Below are 22991 nucleotides of genomic sequence, written 5' to 3'. Positions count from 1 at the left end.
AGTGCTATTCTTATTATTTACTCCCATGCTCCTTTATTATTCATACAAGGGAACGACCTTGTCCTTGGACCTATGTTTCCGTTAAGGGACACCATTACCCACTTCACTGCATTTGTCATGAACGTGCATATGATCCTAAAAAGAAGCATGTAACCATGTAGGGCTTGCACTTCCAAAGGTTGTATTTTCAAGCCTATGAAATAATAGCAAATATCACAAGCAAGGAATAAGGCTACTTACGTGTTTCAAGAATAATTTTAACTGGATAATGTTAACCAACTACACTACAGTCAGTATGATCCTCTCACCATGGGCTTAATATAAAATACTTCATTGTTCTCTCTCCAAAACTCCCCTTTCCTACTAACTACTTAATACCGCACCACCAGATTCCCTTTGGGATACTGAATTCTCAGTAAAGTAAAAGAACCACACTTCTCTGAAGTAACTGCATTACATCCCCATTAAAGCCCTGATGTTCTTGGAGAAAGCTGGGACGTGGAATTTTAGCATCCAATAAATAATCCCACTTCCTCACCTCACCAACCATTTTAGGGAGTCAGAAATTAAAATAACTAAATTTGAAAGATCAATTCTATCCTCTATCTAGTCAAGGAGTCCTTGCCACCACATGAAAATACTCTTATCTTTTCTGTCACTATGACTTTATTATGAGGTAGTGAATAAAATAATAGAAACAGAGTCCAATTTTAATCACAGCCCCCCACCCCCAGGTGGATCTGGGCTACCTTGAGCAAACTGCTTAATGGTTTCATGTCTCAGTTTCCTCATCTGAAAATGGATATTATAACAATAGTACCTACATCATAGGATCATTGTGAAGAAGAACTGAGGTAATTTATATAAAATGTCATGAACAGCATCTTGCATACAATAAGTGCTCGATAAATATAAACTATTATTCGTATTGTTATTGTTTTCATTTTACTCAATTCCTGAAAATGCAGCAAGCTAAGACAAGGTATGATATAGAATGCCAAAATATATGAAATCCTTCAAGCTTGTCATACTTCAAAAGGAGTCCAGGCTACTTAGCTAAAAAAAGCGAAAGTCCCTGCAAGCTATAGCATATACATTCAAAATCTGAGTAGAATAAATACCAGACAACAAGGACAAAAGGAGAAATAAATAAAAATAGAAGCACAGTTTCAAACCAACCATGCCTTAAAAAACAAAAAGTAGGATTTTTCACAGGAATGAATTTTGCATTTGCATCCTGGGAATCTTTCAGGGTAGAAGGGTTTTGACTTTCCTGGTAGCAGTCAGGGCTAAATTACTGCTAGCATGGAGAAGGACCAGCTGAGTACTGGCAGGAAAAATATTCACCTAAATGTTACGCACCTCATTTCCCCCTTCCTCTCTCAGAAAGAGTTCTATCCCAGGATAGAAAAGTTCAAATTTGGGCAACTGTTCTGAGTTTCTTCCTTTCTATTATAGTGCTGAGTAAATAGAGTCCACAAGATTAGGACGGTTCCAACAAGAACTTGTTTTAATCAGAAGGAAGGAAATCGACTACTTCATCTGAGAAGGAGTTGATGCAATTACATGGCTAAGACAGGCATCCATTTATTTTAAAAATTGCAACAGTCCCCATCCTCTAGAAGTATCTGACAATACTGCTTACTGCATATCATGTGGATAACTATGGCAACATTTTCCTTTAGATACAAGAGATTTAAATGGCAGGACTTTAAGGGAAAAACAAACGAAAGCATTCATTAATTATCAGCGCAAAGCCATTTAAAAACAGTAATCAAGCTTATATGTAAATAGTGGTTAATATAGAATATTTGACTGTAAACTTGAGCACTGTAAAATAATTTATTATAAAATCTTACCTTAAATTTCAAATAAACATTCAGACAATATCAAAAATGTACAGGAAATTATAACTGACTAGGAACATATGAGGAATAAAAAGGAACTACTGCCCTGTGGTAACCTGAATGTAAGATGTTCTCTGTATAGAAATGTCAGTGCCTTTAGTGATGAACTGTTTAGGGGGAAGGAAAACAGAAGGGGAAGTGTCTCTTGACTCAATAAGAGAATATGAATGAACAAAAATGGAGTTTAGGGAGTACATACACAAAAAAGAAAATCAAACATTACAACTGAAAAGAGAGAAAAGGTTAGAAAATGAAATAAATCATTTTGTTCAGATGATCTGGGAGAGAAAAAGTCTTAGATGATGAAGTATGTATACTTAAGGGGGTTGAAAAGAAGGAAGGAGAAAATAGCTTCTGGGAGAAACTAGAAAATATATCTGTATAAGAACTGCGGAAATTGGTTCTAAAAACTGAGACAGAGAAAGACAGAAGAGAGAAAAATGCCTTTCATTTTATTGCACAGTATACTCTCTAGAGCATGTGGCAAAAGCTGTCTTTCTTCATTCCTACTTTCAAAACTAGACTTTCAAAGCTAGCCTGTCTCTTTCCCTCACTGGAAAATGCCTCGAATCTAAATATGGATGACCTCAGTCATCCCACTGACCTCAGGCCAGGCATTCGGGCACTCTGGAGACGGTTGCTGAAAACTGGGGCAGGCAAGAATCACCAGGAGGGTTCTCTTCCAGGAGAGGAGAGTAAGCACCCAGGTGCAAAGTCTTGAACATATAAATGTAGAAAGTTCATAGTGATACAAAGAAGCAAGTGATAAGCAATGAAAAATCGGTAAGGATCAAGTGTCCTAGGAGTGTTTCCAGAGGTGGAGCTCAGTGTCAGCCTTGGGAAAAAGGGCAAAATTAAGGAGAGCTCAGCGTTCTGGGAGAGCGGAGACAACACAAACAAATGCTGAAGTGGGACCACTGCAGTGAACTTACAGGACAATGAGTGGGACAATTGCTAAGAAGGGTTGAGTCCTGCAAAGGTTAACCATCAGCCAAAGGAGATGGGATGTTTTTACTTTCATAACATGTGGACTGAGTGGAAGATTATGAACTTAAGATAGTCATTATGAGAGAAGGCTTTTTGAAAATTTACTTTGGTGACAGAGTGCAGGAGGGCGGAAGGGAGAGGAGAGAAAAGCAAGACCCTATTTCAAGAGTGCACGTGTCAGATAATGGGCTAAAATAAGGTAGTGAGCTACATTGTTGGATTAAGTGTAGAAGTAGTGGATCTAGAGACTAAATAAAGAAAAATGACTTGTTACTGTGGGAGGAAGAGAATAATGAGGCAGCATCATTCTATTTGATGGTTATTTCTTCCCTCCTAATTTAAGTGTTTATTTGAAAGACCTCTTGGCACTTAATCATGGTTGCTGAAGTATACTTTCTTAGGAATGCTTATGTTATCTTCCAGACTTAATGGTCCTCTCTCTCATCCCCATCACCAATATTATCAAAAAACTGCTGTGCAACAATTTCTAGGCGATTTCTCGATTTCTCATAGGAGACGCTTACACAATATAATTCAATGGGAGAAATGTCTGCAGCGTACATTTCAGCGAATTATCTCAGATTGCTAACAAGCAATCAAACCTGCAGAAAACATCTTAATTACGGGAAGAGGCATAATGAGGATTCCTAAGGCCATGGGTGAAAGACCACAGAGAATCTGAAAAACATCATTTTTAAAGCTCTGATTTAAATCAACACAGGTAACAAGCCTTCTGTCCAAATTTGTTCTAAAAAATAAGTCTTAAAAAATCAGCTCCACACGATTTTCTGTTGACAAAATGAAGGCAACACACTTGAGCTTCATATTCTCCCACCGCCCCAGATACAAAGGGAAAAGGGGAAGGGAGACAGAGCACTTGAACACCAAGGAATGTAATGGCCTCTCCACAGTGGACACGCTGACCCTCTGACTTGGATTCAGTTCTCAGTGGTATCACCTGGATGTCTGCAGTCATCCCAACATACATGACCTTTCCAAAGAGAACTCATAGCCATGGTCCATCTCCCTGCTGCCCCTAAATGTGGGGCATCTCCAAGGGACTCCTCTCACAGCAGCCAATTACAGGAGCTAGAATCTTGAGAACTGTTCTCGAAATCATCCTCATCCTAACCTCTCACATAAAATCATTGCAGTTCAAGTCAGGCCCTCAATTACTCTCAAACCTACTCTGAAATGTGCTTTGAGTTCATCCATTCCTCTCCATCTCTACTGTCTAGGGATTTGTATCCTAGAAATATTGGTAGATGCCCTCAAAGTATTAGTTCAGTCAACCAATAAATAAACTGAAATAAACTGTTTTTCCCCACTAATAATTAATTCCATTGAGAAAACAGGCCTAATTATAGAGCGAGTCTCAAAGTGAGTTGGATTTTCTTGGTGTGTCACTTCTATGGTTCTGTCCTTTGATCCAGACTTGACTGCACAGAATAAGATTAGTTTCTCTTCAGACCTGAATTTGTTTGTTTGTTTGTTTGTTTGTTTGTTTTTAATGGAGGTACTGGGGATTGAACCCAGGACCCTGTGCATGCTAAGCCTGCACTCTACCTCCAACTATACCCACCCCTTTGACCTGAAGTTGGGACACACCAACTTCCCCCAACAACCTTCAAGTGAGTGACATGGCTTCCAGACGCTTCCTTCCTCTGCTTGTTGTTCCCTGCATATGCTGTAGTTTTACCATTTTTTTCTCTTGAAATGCATTGTCCCAAATTGTACCTATGACATATACTAAGGTATTATTATCCACATATTTTCATGCTGGATATTTTTATTAGCAGTGCCTAATTAAACACCATGGCAGTCAGGCTCTAGTATTAATTTTTATTGAACTTTCAGCATATTCTTAAATGCCAGGAATGTGATTAAACCAAGTCATCTACATCTAATACTTACGCATTTGATTTTCTAAACCTAAGTTAGGACTTTCCATTTATCCCTAGTAAATAACAATGAGATTTAATTCCAAATTCCACACTCTTGAGATCTTTTCGAGTCCTGGTTCTGTCATTCAGTGCATGAACGGTCTCAGTTATATATCATCCAGCACCTCAAAATGTTCCTGTGCCCTTAGTCTTAAACTCTCTCCTTTATGAGTAATCACTCTCTCCTTGTTCTCTGCCGTCTTTCTAACTGCTCCTTCTCAGCCTCCTCTGAGGCGTTCTTCTATTTAATTACTCACTCCTTCATTTGATAGGTAATGAAATGTTTACTGAGCATCTCGTCTGTGCCAGGGACTGGGCTAGTGTTCTGAATGGAACACAAAGATGGAGAAGACACAGTCCTTGTCTTTAAGCTTACTTCCCAAAAGTTCCTTGGCCTTCACTGACTGCTGTGCAATTTTACCTATAATCATTGCTAAAAACATATATTCTGCTAAATCCTAAACCAGTGTTTCCATCTTTATAATATCTCCTAAGCTTTCAGTGTTAATTTTCAGTGCTTTACTAGGTTAGACCTAATTATCTCACAAAAAAAATCTCAAACTCAACATGGCTAAAACTTAACTCATTATTTATCGCTCCCCCTAACCACCTCCAGCACATTTTCTATATTCCTGATCTTGACTGATGCTATCAACATTTGCCCAGTCACCTAAACTAGCAAACTAGGAGTCACCCCAGATTTACTATTATTTGCCTTTCACATAAAATGGGTCACCAGGTCCTGTCAATTGAATCTCATAAATATCTTAGATACGTCTCTTCCTCTGTATCTAACCCTAACCCTAACCATTTTAGTTATCTTCCATCCAAGGGATTATTTTTATATTCTCCTAACCAACTTCCATACTTCTAATTCCATTCTCTCCAAATACATCCTCCTCACTACTATCAGGAAACCAAAGGAATTAAGGAGTTTTACAAAACGTGTATTCTATATAGTAGTAAGACTTCAGCAAACAAAAGAATAAAACAAGAGGCAAAGCAAAAATAATCTAGGAAAATAAGATGGAGCCAGGGATAATATCTAATGCTTATTCGTTCCTACTGGAACCCTGACCCTGCTCTAAGTGCTTTGCATGTGTTATCTCATTCCATCATAGACACCCTTAGGAAGATTGATAAGGAAACTGAAAGGTTAACATGTCCAAGGTCACTTGACTAGTGACCTAGTAGATCTGAACCCAAGTTGTCTGTCTCTAGAGTTCATGCTTTTAATCACTCACTATGCTGCCTTCTCAAAATGAAATAGAAGTACAAAATTTACACCGTGAAATTTTGTATACTTGCTACAGGCGACCAACAGATTTAACTCTTAACTGTCAAAAAGCCAACACGAAAGAGGAAAGAAAACAGATACAGGATTCACAGTGTCGGAAAGAAGAAACCACCTGTTACCCATGGGAAACTGCAGCGCTGAAGGCTAAGACCAGTTTAAAAAAAAAGGGGGGGGAGCAAAGTGACATAAGCCCATTTGGCTGCTCAAAACCGTCAAGTGCTCCTGGTAGCGTCTAAGCCTCTGATGGTCAGAAATCAATGAGAGCTATGGGTTCACTCCTCCAACAGCTGCACCAGGCCACGCTGGTATACTGTGATGAAAACGAGTCTCAGTCTAAATTCTGACACTTTTCAGCACTGAGTAGCAGCGGGGAAGAAGAAAATACAGTCACACAACCTCAGAAACGTAGTGAAGCCTCAGCTTCTGCCTCAAGCCCTGAGGCAAGCACACACCAGGTGTGGTCATGTTCTAGCAGCCGAATCAGCCAGCTTCCAGTCTGACCAAGTTACAAGACCCTCTGTTGAGTGGCAGGCTATTTCTACCCTTGTGAGATTGCTTCCCAGTCATGCAAGGACAAGGGTACCTTTACAACACTCCCAGCAAATCTGCCAATCTTGAACGTCAGTCAGACATCAGGGAAAATGTATTTCTATCATCTCTTTGCTTGGGGTTCTTAAGCATTTTGTGCCATAGCCCCATTTGGCAGTTGGAGGAAGGGTGGACTACTTCTCAGGATAATGCTTTTAAGTATATTTAGGGAAAAAAAACCACAGGATATTTCAAAGAAAGCCAATTATATTGGAATACAGTTATTAAAAATTGTGTAATAAACATATGAGCTCCTCTTTCAAAGCACTGAATAATAAGGCTTAAGTAAACTACTGTAGCTCTTCTTAAGTAACGATGAAGCTAAGTTTTCTTTTGAGATATCTGCAGTAACTGTAAAGCTACAGGAACCCTGGTCAGATTGCTGGTGAAGGATGATCTTTAAATGATGCTAGCATTTCCCCGTGTCAGACGATGATATTTAATACTTACATTGGACAAATTCCTAACACAGAGATCGGGGGGTGGAAAGTCCATAGACTTGGACAGATGTTTTCCAGGCCAAAAATAAGGACAGCAAGCAACTTTTGTTGTGACTTAAATGACAATATTCACATATGAAAAGGATCTAGCAACTGATTGATTGGCATACAAAATCTACAGATAATAGAAAATGTGCGAGCAGAAAGCATTAGCCTGGCTCACCCAGCACCATCCAGGGTCCACAATCTTGTTTTTAGAAAATGTTTAGTTGTAAATGTGCTTTGGACCATGGCTATTCGTACCTATTGTGTGCTGACTTTCAGTTTAACTCTGGAAAAAGTGGTGAGGATGCATGGGAGCTGCCTTTGCTGGTCCCCTCATACTCCAAGGACCTTCCACATCAGAGGCACTTAACTGGGAGCCATGGGCCTCTAGGGTTTCTCTGAACAGTCATCAAGGAGCCTCTGAGCCTCCTGAACATGGGTTTACATGAACATGAACAAAATTTAGTGCAAACAGATAATCCAGAGTTCTTACCAGATTCTCAAAAGAGATCCTGACCTGCCAAAAATAAGAAACGTTTTTCTATAGTATTTTTCCTTCCAAGGCATACCTGTTGGTCTCCTTGGCAATAGATTTGCATTACTCTTTGGGGTTCATTTCCTTTACTTCACAATTTCAATTTAAATCTTTCTTAACCTGGTCAGGAAATCTCCTGCTCAACTTTTCAGAACTCTGTGAAAGGCACTAAATGCCTTTCCCAAAAAATCCTCGTGTGTGAGCATCAGTCATGTGCCACCACCACTTAGAGGATTCCAGGGTGGATGCTCACTGAATTTGGAATCAACATAGGAAACGTATAAAAAGGAAAAAAAAAAAAAAAAAAAAACGACCCCAGGTTTTTCTCCTTTTAAACTAAGCCTCATGCTTGGAACCTCAAGAATCTGGATGAAGAAAGAGACAAGGTCATGAGCACATTTCTAAATACATAGCTATTTGGAAGCACATAAAGAACAGTGAAGGAGCCTGTGTAACTAGGAGCGAAGGACAAATGTTCAGAAGGGGATTTGTCACGCACAAATTGTGGATTAGTCTCTATTGTCCTGGTGGCTCCAATCAGGGAATATGTCTGTCCCCTTGTTGACACAGGGCGGTCCTAGAACAAAGAAAGTTGATGACATAAACACATCCTTTTCCCAGCACTTGAGTGTGTGTGATTTAACCTTTAACTCTTGCTTGTGGATGGAGGTGAGATGTCAAATACTTTCTACTGAGCTACTGGCAACTGTTTTAAAGTGTTTTCATCACTCTCCCACTAAGAACGCAGGGGGCTCAGTCTCACCCGTCATTGTATTAGAGTCGCCTCCCCCACCCTCTCTCTCCTCTCTCTGCCACTTCCTCCAGACCGCAACAGGAAAGCGGCGACAAAGACCAGGGATCAGCCTGGTAGTCGCTGTAAATCTGCGGTTACTTCAAGTGCTGCTTCCTGTTTTTGAAAGAATGCATTCCTAGCACGGAATAGAGACTGAGGTCTTGTGACCAACTGTGAACAAATGATTTAAACTGTGACACAGACAATAGGGAGTCCATACCAGATACTGTTATCCCATTGCCATCCTCCTTTAATTCGTTAGACTCGGAGATAAAGCCTCTTACTTCCTCTAGATCAGACCTGCTGTGAAAAGACAAAACAGCACCTTCTCCGCACTTCCCACTTAAAGGAAAGCCATTCCAGCTTTTCCTGGCGCTGAACCTAAACCCCTCTGTCTACTCATTCAGGGCAAAACATTTAAACGGAAATACTCCTGTTTAATGTTTAAGCCAAAGGTATAAAGTTCTTGCTAGTTTTGCCTTTGCAAGATAAAGGTCCTTCCACCACCAAAAGGCTGGGGAGAAAAGCATAAAAATTCTCAGCAGTGTAATTTCATGTGTATTTTTTTCTTAGTGGTCATTCTTGTTACCTTAGAGACAGGAGACAATTCTGCTGAAAGAATTGACTTTTAAGGTTCCATCCAGCAAAATCTCAGCACGTAGATAGCACATACCTGGAGAAATAGATTAGACACCACCATCAACATTTTCATCCTTTCAGTCCGGAGCTTGCACTCATTTCTTGGAAAGGAAATCTCTGTTTCATTAAAGAAAACAGATTATGCCAAATGTACAAAAATAACAGTGGGAGGTGGTGGGGTTGGGGCGGGGTGGAGGAAGGTCACTGCATGACTCAGAGAAGCTTGACTTCTATAATTAATATTTTAAAGCTGCTTTACTTCATATTTAAAATAGAATTATATGATCAGAAGGGAAAAACTAACACACAGCTAAAAATAGTGTTTCTAAATCATACATACACACAGATATGCTCACATAGCTAACGAGGGATGTGTCAAAACTGTATGTGTATGTCTGCATCACACGTATCATCACAGAGCTAAAGTAGTGTGTGTCTTTTATGTGTTTGTTAAACATAGATTTTTAAATCATCTGTGCCACATGATAGAAAATTATCTCAGCTGAACTATCTACTGGGCAACCCGTTAAAATCGTTCCACAAGAATGTTTAAAATAGCCACAGGTACAAGTCTGATTTCACCACTTAAAGCGGTCATATCATTACTACACCTGAAGTGGAGGAGGTAGAAAATCAGATACTCTTGGAATCATGATGCCCGTCTCAGATACCATCTTTAATCACTCCACGCACTAAACAACCCAGTGGCCCATTGGCTTTAAAGAGTTCATATGCAAGTCAGAAGTGGCCTTAGGGATTACCACCTAAAGGTATCCCCTGACATAAAGAATTCCCTCTGTAGAAAACAAAACTCCGGGCATTGATGAAGCAAGGTGCACACTTGTTAAACATTAGGAACCCCAAATTCAGATTTAAGGCATATCAAATTTCTAAATTACGAGTTAGAGAATGTGACAGTTCATAGGGCTCAATGTGACACAGCAGTGACTCTCCAGGGAGCTAAATACTTCATGAGGTTCATAGGTAGACAAGAAAGGTCAGGGACCAAGAGCAGAAGTAAACAGAACTCTGCTTGATCCAGCACAGCCAAGGTAAGGGACACAGCGTAGTCAAAAACCAATTTTACTTGACTTAACAGATTTTAAAAAATAAAATTTAATCAGATTGTTTTTGATATACAGACAAAACCTGCAACACTTCCATTGTATTTTGTTGTTAAAAAGCATTCCATTAACGTGATATGGTAAGATGTATGTTTTATGGCACTTATGTACATCAAAGTGTTAAAAGACAAGACACAACCTTCTTAAATGTGTAACAGCAGCATACTTGAAAGAAAACAAGAGAAAGGAAATCAGAATCAGGGCAGTGGTAAGAGGACCGCATTGGAGAGGGCCACCACGGGGGAGCCAGGATGTCAAAGAAGCAGCAAATGGAAGGTGACTTATCCCATCATAGAGAGTTTGAATCTGTTTCTAACCAAAGTGTTCACTGCAACAAAGTTTGCCAGGTGCCCGTCCTGCCCCTTGCTCTGCCTTTCCTCTCCATCCCAGTCATTCCAGGGATCCCCTCCCCAGTTTGTTTCTCTTCTGTCTCCCCTCTCTTTCTTTCTCTGGACTCCATGCTGTCAACAAAACGTATAATCCATTAAAAACTGAAAATGGTATATGATTATTGAAATCACAAGTCCATATGTGTCCATATAGCAAACATACACACATACAATTTGGTCACTATTGTAAATCAAAAAAAGAAATTTGTTGTTATTTGTGATAGCACACTTATTGGATGAGTGAATTAATCATTACGTTACATCCTTACCTAGTGTGTCACTTGGTGCGTTATAAATAAGGAACTTACCAGACCCAGTTCCGTAAGAGACATTTTGGGAGACAGAGGAGAAGTCTTAAGATGGTCCATTCCCTTTCCCGTCGCCTGCCCCGCACTGCACAGCTGTTACTGCACATCCCTCAATCTGAGTTTCAGTCCCACGAGCTGCCAACCAGTTGGCAGCCTGCTTCTTCTTGCCATGTGATATTTTCACATGGGATGTAGTAGGTCAACGGATCAAGACAATTCAAGTGGAGCAAAGACTCACTTGGCTCTGGTGGAGTGAAGAAATTCTCATGCCCCTCCAGAGCAAGAGCTGATTGAGCACCTTTTTCTTCCCTCCTCCCTCAACAATTTAGTTTGTTTTCATATTTTGAAAACCTAAGATTTCACTGGGGTATCTGTCTCTAGATCTCTACAAGGCCTATTAAAAAGGAAAAAGGCAATCAAGAAAATGCTTATTTTAAAGTTAATGACAAGAAAAGCTTTCATCTTTAAATCGGAGGAAACAAGGTTCAAGAGACCTACACATGTGCACACACACACAAAAGTAAAAAAAGAAAAGAAACAGAATACAGTGTTTACTATAAAATGTACTTTAACTTATTGAATTTACTTTTATTTAAGTTACTTTAATGACAGGGTATAATGTTGGCAATGGCACAATAAAATGATATTCTTATTAGGGCAGTTACACATTGGCACATCCTTTTTGGAAATAAGCTGCCAATATGTTGGCAAAGATCAGAACGCAAGTTGACAATTTAAGTTTTAAATTTTCATGCACTTGATCCGGTAATTCTACTACTAAAAGTGTAGTCTATAAATGAAAATCTAAAATGAATATTAAGATTTATGTACAAGGCAGTATTATAAACAGCAAAAAAATGATAGGAGCCTAAATTCTGACAGCCGGTATATATTTAAATTATAGTCAATCTATAGAATTTAACGTTGTGTAGACATCAAAAATCAGATTTTCAAAGAGTACTAAATGACATAAAAAGTAATGTTCAAGAAGAAAATGCAGGGTATTATATTGTATATGTAGCAATTCCCAATGTATAAAGGTATGTAAACAAATACATATGAATAAAACACATAGATACATTTATCTAGAAAAATATCATAGAAAGAAAGACATTGAAGTGAAATATATGAAAAAGTGATCATATTTGGATAATAGGATTACTGGTGATTTTGATAGTAATTTTGATAGGTGATTTTGATTTGGATAGTAGGATTACAGGTGATTATTTTTCTACTTTTCTGTGACTTCCAAGTTTTCTTCAGAAATATGTGTTAACATTTTTTTTAAATCCAAGCAATTTTTTTTCATCTGCCTCTGCAATCTTCACCAACTTCTTTAAAGTCTGTCAAGTAATCTATCACTGATGTTTTCTTCTTTCTTACATTAAACTTTGTTTTCTTTAGATGCTGCCACTCACTCACAGTCTCTCAACTGCTGCCTTTGTCTTGCTGGATAAACTCTGACAGTGGCCCTTCTCATGCTTTAGACGCCTGCCTGACAGCTCTTTGTAGTCTCATCATTCATACAGCATTGTTGATAATCGGAGTGTCTTGGGTAGGAGGCCCTAAAAAACTGGGTCTAAGACAGAGCTTCAGATAATATGTGACTTTTAAGGGATTAATCTTTAGGAAAAACCTGAAAGGAAGTAGATTAAGCTGGACAGTGATGGGAAAGAGCCAAGGAAGGATGTGGACTCAGGTAAAGCATAGCCTTGGTTGGTGCACGGGAGACTGGAGTGTGAATTCCACCACAGACTTGTCTCATCTTTAGGATATGTGGCCAGGCTTTTGTATTGCTAAACCTGTAAATCACTGGTCACTCAGGAGGGTAGGGGGACTGGTGACACTGTCCTTGTCCCAGCAGTTGGCCCCCATCTGCTAACGGCAGTTCCCCAGAAAGAACTCAAAACACCTGAGGGGGCAGATGCACTGGCTGGCAAAGGACATCAGGGTGAGGCACCAACAGAATCTACTACCCACGGTGATGATGGGTGGAGAAGAGGAGAGAAGAAAATGGAGGGGAGGAGGGGCGTTTCAGACCAATCAGGTGGTGTCAGAAGGACACACCTCCACCCTGACTGGAAGAATGCTGATTCGGGCGACGCAGCTGCAGCAGTCCAGTGTTCCCGGAGACCCTGGGCACTCGCACTGGAATGACATGAAGGCGTTTAAAACTTCTAAAGAGAGGCGGGTATAGCTCAGCGGTAGAGTGCATGCCACGCATGCACAAGGTCCTGGTTCAATCCCCAGTACCTCCATTAAAGTAAAATAAATAAACAAACCTAGTTACCCTCCCCACCAAAAAAACTTCCAAAGTCTTTAACATAGTCACTTAAAGAGATTCCTGTCTAGGTGAACCCTCTGCTCTGAAGCCCTGAGAAGATACTCAGCAGGTATACTGAATTTCCTCTAACAGGAATACTTTTTCCATGCGATTGTGAGCTTTAAAAACAGCTGCAAGGCTTCCTCCAGAGATGGCTTCATTTTGGAATCAGACGAAAGTCCTCTTTGGTCCAGTCGTGCAAATTACTGAGCCACTGGGATAAGAGGACTGATAACCATGCTCTGAAAACCTCTCCTGTTCCTAGCTTTGACGCCTTGGTGTTGCCAACAAGTATGATATACTTTCCAAATGTGCCTTTTCACTCAGTCATGGTCTGTGGGCCGAGCTGCAAGGGACAGTTGAGGCATCCCTCTGCTAGCAGAGAAATTTAGGTCTTGTGAGAATTACTTTAGATCTTTTGAAGGCTTAGATCTACAGGTTCAAAATCTGTTGTCACCTGAGGGAAAGAAGTCAGTCAAATCTATTACTGGATGTGAGGTTGGTTGGAAAACTCCTTGCTTTTCAACACGTTAAGATCATATCATGTAGACGCAAAAAACAACCCCAGCATTTTTTTTTTTTCCAGCCTGAACTCCTCACAATTCAAAGAGAAGCCCGAAAGCACGGTGAAAAATAATAAGTATTAACATAGAAGTGCAGAGTTCGGGAAAAGAAACTGTTAGAAATGCTAGGGAAAAGGAAAAAAATGGCAAAGAAAAAAAGAGACATTTGAAAAACATCTTCCTCTTTACTAAGCAATTTGTTTCCTAACTTTTTTGCAGCTCCAGTGATAGTCTTCAGGAAACTTGGTGATGTCATTTCCTGTCAATTGGCCAGTTACATAAATGTTGGGAAAGAGCCCAGTAAAACAGCCCTCAAACAGATGGCCATGTGTGGAAATGCCAGAAAGTGAGAACAGCCATTTGTAGTTATATATTTTTTTTTTGCCCCACACATGGTATAATGTTTATTTTACAGCCTCTCTTATGGACTTATGTGGATCATTCTTGTCATTTTTCTTAGAAAAAAAAAAATCCCAAAGGAAGCAGTCATAAAATATAAAAGACAAAGCATGAAATAGTGAAAAATAAGGTAACGAGCAGAAGTGAGCATCGCATTGGGAGAATCTAAGCCATCAAAGAGCAGTCCACGCAAGACTATCCCCGTGATCAAACATGCTGGGAAAGGAATCTCTCTGTCAGGAAATTTCAAGGGAGGGAGATTTTACAAGGCAAATGAATTTACCTTATGATCCTCATGAAGTTAGAAATGAAATGCCTGTATGGCTTTCACCAAAAAAGCACACTTTCTAGATTTACTTTTATTCCTTCAAAGCAAACCAAAATGTAGCTCCAAGTTCCTTCACATTGAGTGGTCTACGTATCTCCCTGTTCCAAGGACATATTGATGCAGTCAAGGGGAGTTTACACTTTTGTAACTGTGAAGAATTTCAGTTATGCATAATAAAACACAGCAAGGAGTTTAAGGCTGTTCAGCTTCAAAAACTAAACTCTGTTCTTGTTTGCAATGACTGATAATAGCATTTTCTGTCCTTGCAGCTGATGAAAAAGAAATACGGATGTTCTTTTAACACCAAGTACAGCAAACGTTATGTTATGCAGGTTCAAAATAAGTTAATCCTTCATGAATTCTATTAATTACCTTCCTTTGATATTTCAGTATTTCAATTAAATAAGGGCATGTAAATTTCAGAAATGTCTATCCTCTTAAATCCAGGTGACAAAGATATCAGCAGAGAGGGAAAAAATAAGAGAAAGATAATCATGGTCTTTTGATTGTTTTCTTTGTTAAAATGTTTCTTTTATTTCCACTGAGATTAAAGGGTTTGCTTTCTCTTTCATCCATCAAATATCCACACTTGTGTAGCTATGCATTCTAATCTCTACTTGAATGTAGGCAGTGAAATGTCAGATTTATCCACAAATATTTATTAAGCAACAATGATGGTCAACGGCTGTGCTAGAAATAGGTAATAAAGAGATACCAACTGAGGGTTCATTACAGAAACAGGGCAAATATTTTACAGACTCTTATTTAAATATTACTTTTTTGGCCTTTCCAAAGCTTCTGCCGACTTTTGTGCTATTCTAACACTTGAATCCCAGGAAAATATTTGGAACCCTGCTATTTCCTGTGAGAGTTCTATACCTCTTAGGTCAGGGAAGGACAGTTTTAGAGACCCTGTTACCTTAAGGTAGAATTGTGTCCTCAAAAGGGTTTTATGCTTATTTTGGACTCGGCTGCCTGAACTCCACCAAGCAGAGTAATAAGTTCCATATGCCCATTTTTTTGAAGAACACATTTTCAAAGCAGCAAATGTTTTGACGGATTGGCTTTTGGAGAGCCTGAATACTGTTATACACATCGTTTAGCATTTCACAAGGCCCCTACTGTTACATTCTGGGAATGGGGCCAGGGTAACCTACCTACCAGTGCTCTAAGTAACATTAAAATGTTGAGAATTCTTAACCATCATGCTTCACTAAGACATATCTGGAATGTGAGGATTTCTTCGCTGCCTCGGAGCTGTGCTAGTGTGTGAGTGCGTGCCTGTGTGCGCGTGCGCGCCTGTGTACATGTGCACACGTGCGCCTGTGTGTGAGTACACGCGCACACACGTTATAGTAAAAATAAGAAAGAGGATCTTAAAGTCAATAAGTGAACAAAAAGCCTTGAGGATGGGGGTTTTGAGTGTTCGAACTTTTAAATCTTTCATCTAAAGTAGTCGTTGAATTCTGATCTTAGATATATGAGAAGCAAAGGAAAGTGACAAAAATACGATAGTAAGTGTACAGTAGGTTTTGATGTTGCTTTCTTCGTGTAAAGAATTTCACAGTCTTCTTGCTTGCCTAATATCATCATCTCTGTGCATCCTGTGTTACTTATGTAATAGGCATTCTTTGGCTCAGTCTTCCCAAATTTGCTCAAATATAATGTTCTTCTGGGATACCTCGTCCACCCTGGGATTCTGAATCAGCAGATTCTGGGGTTGGGATCTGATATGCCTGTTTTTAAGACTTACCTCCAGTCTTTCTCAGGATCCAGAATGAAACCTTTAGGAACCTTTAAGGAACCTTTAAGGAACCTTTCAAAAGGCACAGATTAAAACTATATCTGCGTACAGCCACCAAATCTACTATTCCTAGTTATTTTTCCTCTAACTTATTGGCTTCTGAACTGCTTTCATGAAATCTATTCTTTTGTTAAAATCTTACGCTGTATTAATATTTCTGCATCTAATCTTTCTCATTGTTCCAATATTTGTCTTCTCTTAGCCCACATATAATGAAAATACCATAGATACGTGGCTTACAAACAACAGAAATTTATTTCTCTCAGTTCTGGAGGCTGGGAAGTCGAAGATCAAGTCACCAGCAGATTCAGTGGGTGGTGAAGCCTGACTCTGTGGATCATGGGCAATGCCTTCCAGCTGTAACCTCACATGGCAGAAGGGACGAGGGGGCTCTCTGGGGTCTCTTTATAAGGACACAAATGCCATTCATGAGGACTCCACATCTTCATGACCTAATCAATTTTCAAAGGCTCTGCCTCCACATACCATCACATTGGGGGAAGAAGTTTCAATGTATGAATTTTCGAGGGACACATATATTCAGTCTATTTATGTCTGTCTAAAGAAAATATTAAATACAGTGATCTGAGTGTCTAAAGTGATACAGTTTAAAATTATTGTTTATGGTAAGAAATGATACACCAAGATAACATATTTTCTTACAGAAATGTGGTTCATTAGGGAAAGAGTTACAAAGGACATGAAGATAAAATGTGAAGAATTGCTACTCACTGAAGAGTAATACAATCCAGTAGTCTGATAATATAAGGCAATGGACATGTTTTAGTTGATTTATTAAATATGGAGACATATGTATAAGGAGTCGGCACAGCAAGGAATGCAGTCAGATGCTTAAATTAAAATCCCAGTTACACCCTTAACAACATTGAGACCTTGAGCCTCTTATCTCCTCTAGCCTCTTAGAAGCCTCTTTTTCCTCCTCTGTAAAAATGAAGATCCACCTCATAGAGTTGATTTGAGCTTAGGAAGAAATCTAGGCAGAGCCCGGCATGTAGTCAGATGTTTTTAGATTTATCATTATTATTATTGAAATAGTAATTGGTGGCCTGCTGTTGGCCAGGCATAGGCAAGATGGCCCAAGTCCTCTGTTCTATGCAGGCCCCAGTGGAATAGACAGAAAATAGACAAGTATTGAACACAAATGAAACAGGATTTCAGCTATCACTGAGTGCTGGGAAGAAAACAAAACAGGATAACGTGCTGAGAGTAACTAGGAGTGAACATTAGCTAAGATGGCGAAGGCTGTCTGTTTGGGGAGTCTGCTCGGGGAGACGGTGCGATACTCTCTGGAGAGTGAATGCTGACTAGGAATCTGTTGTTCAAGGCTGCAGGGAGAGCACTGAAGGTGGAGGTAGAAAGAAGGCCTGTGTGGACAGACAGCGAGAGTGAGGGGAGGAGGGACAACGTGGATAGGCAGTAGGCAGGAATCAGATGCTTGCTTCCCCATTTGATTGATTTTTGTTAAGCTGGAGACATACACGTTTGTTAAAAATAAATTATTCTCATTTGAGAATGGGGGCAGGAAAAGTATTTTAAAGTTGTTTTTTCTTTAATTTGGTTTGTTTTTTTATTTTTTACACAATTTTTAAAGGTTACCTTCCATTTACGGTTATTACAGAATATTCGCTATATTCCCCGTGTTGCACAACACATCCTTGAGCCTGACACCCAGTAGCTTGTACCTCCCACACCCCCAACCCTACATTGCCCCCCGACCAGTGGAACTAACCAGATATAGTTTGTTCTCTGCATCTGTGAGTCTTCTTCTTTTTTTGTTATATTCATTAGTTTATTGTATTTTTTTAAGGCCTGTATCCAAGATGGTTATTCTTTGTGGTTGGCATCTATTCTGATTGGTGGGAGCCAATGTCATACATATTGTTACATATTTTGAAAATCACAGCTTGTATATAATATTTCATTTTGTGTAGGAAAAGTACAGAAGGGTTTTCTTTTAAACCTAAAACAATGATCATGCCCTCTGACTTGTCAGTGAGAGAAGTGTAAAAAAAATTTTTTTTTTAATCTTATTTAATTAGATGGTAAGGCTCAACATTCCCCCTCTTTCACATTATATTGGGTCCTTGGTGGTTGTTCAGCTTTCCAGCTAATGTGCCCAGGCTGTGAAGTCACTGCCCACTCAGGTGCAAGGACATTGTGACCTACTGTAAGGAATGTTGCTCTCCAATACAATGAACAACTGTATACATATTCTTAGAGATAATTTCTATACATTTTCTATAAAAGAGGAACAACAGATAGCAAAATTAGCAATTGCACCATTTTAGATTAAAAAATGAGGGTTTTTCATGGACTTATAAAATTTCATGGTTGGAGATTGCTATTGAAATTCACTAGTCCAAACCATCATTATAGAGATGAAGAAAATTCAAACGCAAAGAAGTAAGGTACTTTCACACAATTACTTGATAAGGTTCTAACTAAAATTCAAATTACTTAATTCCATGGCTTGTGCTCTTTCTATTCATAAACACACAGGGACACGTGTTTGCTATGTATGAGGGAAACTGGATTTTTATGAAGACGTAAAGGAAAAATAAGTTAAAGCTTTCATTCAGTCATTATTGTATGAGTCTATTTCATTGAATATTCATCTAGGACCAAATAATCATCATTGATTCATGCTTCCAACAAAATGAGCTTCATAGTCTACACATGTCATATTTCAGTAGCTCTAAAATATGACAAATGAAAGACTAGCAGGGAACTTGTGTGCTCCACTTTGCAAAGATTTAGAGGAGTTTGGGATAAACATGAATACAGGTCTTGGCTCTTAGGATGTGATTGGAATCCTGGATTTGTCTGGTTTTTAAAACTGTGAAAAACTATGGCATAACATGCACTAAAGTCTCCCATGAGGTTATAGCCAGAGGGCGTGATATCTACTTAAAGAGGAGTGTTGCAATTTCAAATCTAGACCCCTCATTTTTTTGGAGGGGCAAACTGAGACGTATTCTTCTGAAATTCAATAGGGTTTTCCACTGATAGGTGCTCTGTCCCAGCTGGTGAGCAGAAGGAAGAAAGATCACTTATCTTCCAGTACCACCGTTGCCATGTCAACATGTCATGGCCACCAGGGTGGTACACAGGAGTTACTTGGTATTTATGCCCACTAATGCAGACCAGTATCAGGTAAGGAGTGCTGATGGTGTCATCCTCTAGGGTAGCTGGATCGAGGGCCACAGTCCCATGCTCAGTCGTGACCTGAAAGACGTGGAAACTGGGGATGCCCCAGATCAGATCATGAACACATACAAGTAGGCATTAAACTTTGTCGATATCTCAAAGGTGGAGCAGATGGAAGACAGCAGTGCTAGGAACAGGCAAATACACATCAAGGTGCAAAGCAGAGGGGAAGAGAGGAAGAAATGAATACATACTAAATACTTTCTCTGAGCTAAGCTCTGTGGGAGTCACTTTGAACGTTGCATTACTTAAGTTTCTCAGTATCCTTTGAAGAAGGGATTAAAGCTATTTCATAAAGAAGGAAAATGAGGATCAGAGAGGTTAAATAAGTTCCTCAAAATTACAGTTACTCAGTGGAACAGCCAGAATTTGAACTGAGTCCAAGCCAGGCTTCTCCTCCTGCACTGAGACTTGAGTTCACAACCCAGCTGTATATCTAGCGAGGGCATCCAGGTATGAGAGGCCAGACAGCAGGTGCGGGTTCAGTCAAGTAATTCCAAAGCAGAGTTTGCAAGCGACTGTTTTATTTTTTCTGAGTCATGGGCCTGCCAAGTTTTGCACAAGACAAGAGTCTTGTTTCTTAGACCCTGGATTAAATGTTTTTGCTCCTCTTTCTTCAGAAAGTGGCTTAGCTTTGGGGAAGAAAAAAAATGTGTTGTCCATAAAGTGAGGACTGAAATATAAATGAGTGCTTGTTCCAACTGCTGACGTGACACCAGTGCCTCACAGCTCTCAGATCTAAATATTTCCTGCATCTTCCTTGGGCCAGCAGGAACTGCCATTTCCTAACACTGGTTTCATAAATTTTCATTCTCAAATCCAAATGTTCAGCCCCTGTAACAAAACAGGTCAAATCAGCTAATATGTGGAAAACGACAAAAGGCAGGTACAGCCCATTGGCCCCACAGTGGTTTTCTTTATAAACAAAATAATCAAACTGTATCCGTGCTCCAGTGAGTAAAAATGACGGTGGGTTATGCTTCAAGGGCTCACATAATAGAGCAGAGAATTAAGGTTAGATGACTCCTCACCCTTTAGTTAGGTACCGGCAAGATGTGGCAATCAAGGTCTGAAGGCTTTATTACATTTTGAGAAACAGTACATCCAAGAAGCATTCGATCCAATGGTTTGCTTTTCTTAATGACTATTAAGCAGAAGTAGTCCTGTTAGTGCAGTACACCAATAGAATAATTATAATACTGGCCAGTATTTACTGAGCACTTACCACGGGCCAGACCTGGACAGGCATTTCACATTTGACTCGCGCATGGGTCAATGTGGTAGGCATTTTATCTCTGTGGGCTGTAAGAATGCAGAAGTTCAAAGTTATTATATAACTTCTCCGAGTTCACAGAGTAAATGGCAGCACAGGCCATGAAGTCCAGCTGGAACTGAGACTGAGCCCTGGACCAACTGCTTAGTGAGTCCCATTTCCTCTGCATGTCAGATATTCAGACTTCTGTAACATGCCTCCTGCTCCAGGGAACTCAGAATAGGGAGGGAGGTTGTAACACGGTGTGAACATGACTAGTATTTTATGGTGAACATACATTTTAAGATTCACCTCATGGATCAAACCTGTTTCCCATCTAACCTGGTGATATGCCTCGGCTTCAAACACCTTGGCAATGCCAGTGCTTCAGAATCCCGCAGCCGTGAGTTTACCTGAAGCCTTCAACTTGTTTAGGTTTTCAGTCTCAACCACCTCTTTGATTGCTTCAGGGACACACAATAAAAATGCCAATCATAATAAAAGCAATAATTCTTATTGAATGCTGCTTCTGTGCCCACAATTATCTCAATTCATCCTCACAACAGCCCTGTAAGGAAGATACGTCTATCAGTCTCTGTTAGAGATGAGGATATTGCAGCTCAGGATGGTTAAGTCACTCACCAAGGATATTCAATTTGTAAATGGTGAAGCGGGGTCCCCATCTACCTCTCAGGCCACAAAATGTGCTCTAAACCCTGATATTCAGAGTGTGCTGCCCAGACCAGCAGCCGCACCTGGGAGTTTGTTGGACATGCAGAATCTCAGGCCCCACCCTGGACTTAGCAAATGCAGATCTGAATTTTAGTGAGCACTGCAGATGTTGGGCATTCACTTTGACATCTCAGAAGCACTGCTTTAAATGACACCCTTGCTTGGAGGTGGGTGACCAGCTGTCCCGGTTCACTCAGGACTGAGGGCTGATTGGGACAAGGGATTTTTGGTGCTAAAACGAAGCAGATCTCAGGCGGACCAGGATGAGCCGGGCACGCTAACTCTGGGACCAGTGCATTGGGCCTCCACTGCAGAGAGATCAGTGTCTTTTCCCCTTTTGCGGGCCTGCGGCACATCCTATGCTGGCTTTCCACCTGCCCTGTGGTCACAGGAGCACGTTGAGTGTGTCTTCAGATAGAGCTACTGATACCCTCTGTGTGGATGGGGCACGTCATTGAGGAAAATGGACCTTAGGCCCTCAGATCCCTGTGTGTTATCAATGTTCACATCTGGGCTCCTGAAACTTCACATCTGACCTAGGCCATGATAGGAGGCCTCCTTTTCCCTTTCGTCAATCTTCCTCATTCCATTATTGATCTCAAATGAGCACATTGTAATTGGAAATAAGTACATCTCCACTCACTGTCTTATGGATTCATTCATTTAGTTCTTGGATCTGTTTTTCTAAAGCTTCAGTAAAATCCAGATATGTACAAAACCCTCATTATTTTACTATTAATGATTTCCATAAGAGAAATTTCAATCCATGTGTTAAAATTCATTCAAGTATCATCATCTTATTGCTTTGTAGAAACTACTAAGCTTTAAGCCATTGCTACAGACATCTTCTCATGAAGATTTTATAACCCCAAATCATGGCCTAAAAATAGGTTGCTCATTTTCAATAAAGAGAGTTTGTAAGTTCTACATGGGAGTTCTAGAACATGTCATTGTCCCAAGAAAAAAAATTTTTATGTATTTTACACAGTATTTATACACAGAAAATACAGCAATTTTTTGTATATGGAGCAAAATGATTCCCTTATTTGGCTTTAATTTACTTTGTGGGTAATGAGGAGGTCTTGACATTATTCTCAACTATTAACATCCTGTGGAGAAATGACTCAGATCTCCAGTGGCCAAGACTCAATCTCCCTGTCAGCTTCATTAGCTCTCCCCTGAAATTTTGAACCAGTTGCTCAGACCCCTACTTGGTACTGGTACTGCCTGTGATTTCATTGTTATGCATGTTTAGGCTTTTATCTTGCCTCTCAACCACACTGAGAAATTTTAATACACTCACTGCCATTTATTCAGCAAACATGTATTGATGACCAAGTAGGTGTTAGGTCTTGCATAGAAAATAA

General features: G+C 39.8%; 1 protein-coding gene and 1 long non-coding RNA gene across 6 annotated transcripts in view; one reads left to right on the top strand and one right to left on the bottom strand.

Annotated features, from left to right (window-relative positions):
• The window catches only part of LOC123617456 (uncharacterized), a 29242-nt gene extending 17134 nt beyond the window's left edge, over nucleotides 1–12108 (bottom strand). For 3 of the 5 annotated variants that reach the window (XR_006725600.2, XR_012503991.1, XR_006725601.2), the window contains exons 1-3: nucleotides 10996–12108; nucleotides 9125–9208; nucleotides 8242–8319 (exon numbers count right to left, since the gene is read on the bottom strand). This is a non-coding gene — a long non-coding RNA (uncharacterized LOC123617456). The remainder of the gene's footprint in view (nucleotides 1–8241; nucleotides 8320–9124; nucleotides 9209–10995) is intronic. The other 2 variants (XR_012503992.1, XR_012503993.1) reach the window with 2 other exon arrangements.
• The window catches only part of DAB2 (DAB adaptor protein 2), a 162680-nt gene that overhangs the window by 9007 nt on the left and 130682 nt on the right, over nucleotides 1–22991 (top strand). The gene's annotated exons all lie outside the window — the stretch shown is intronic.

Source organism: Camelus bactrianus, chromosome 3, assembly GCF_048773025.1.
Source record: "Camelus bactrianus isolate YW-2024 breed Bactrian camel chromosome 3, ASM4877302v1, whole genome shotgun sequence".
Classification (NCBI taxonomy): Eukaryota; Metazoa; Chordata; class Mammalia; order Artiodactyla; family Camelidae; genus Camelus; species Camelus bactrianus.
This window is presented reverse-complemented; position numbering and strand designations above follow the sequence as displayed.